A 483-nucleotide genomic window follows, 5' to 3' on the forward strand; every position below is an offset into this window, starting at 1 on the left:
CGACCGACGTTGATGCCCGGATAAACGTAATTGGGCGCCGGCTCCAAGAACGACGAGATTTCCAATCCTTCGGCTGGTGGACAACCGAGTATCCGTACCGGCTCGAGAATAGGATCCTGTTCCAATCGTATAACAGAGCACTCGAACTCGTTTGACGTCAAATCCCGTGTATTCTGACTCTGATGTCGTTCCGTGGTTTTTCCTCGCGATCGATCCCTCCTTCGACCATGAACCCGACACGATCGATTCGAATTCCTTCGCGCGCCGTCCACGTGATGTCTGCCCGAAATGCCAGTCGCCCGCTGCCTATGCGCCTGACACACTCCCCGTCTCTCGTACGGTTCACCAACGACCACGCTATCGGCCGACGACGACGTGTTTCTCGGTCGCTTCGAACGGACCCCCGATCCGTTGTCGGCTATCAACTGCAGATCCAACGCTGCCTCCTGATGACGCCACTGATGGACCAACACAGGCGTCTCC

This window comes from Bombus impatiens, unplaced genomic scaffold (genome assembly GCF_000188095.3).
Source record: "Bombus impatiens unplaced genomic scaffold, BIMP_2.2 scf_0633, whole genome shotgun sequence".
Lineage (NCBI taxonomy): Eukaryota > Metazoa > Arthropoda > Insecta > Hymenoptera > Apidae > Bombus > Bombus impatiens.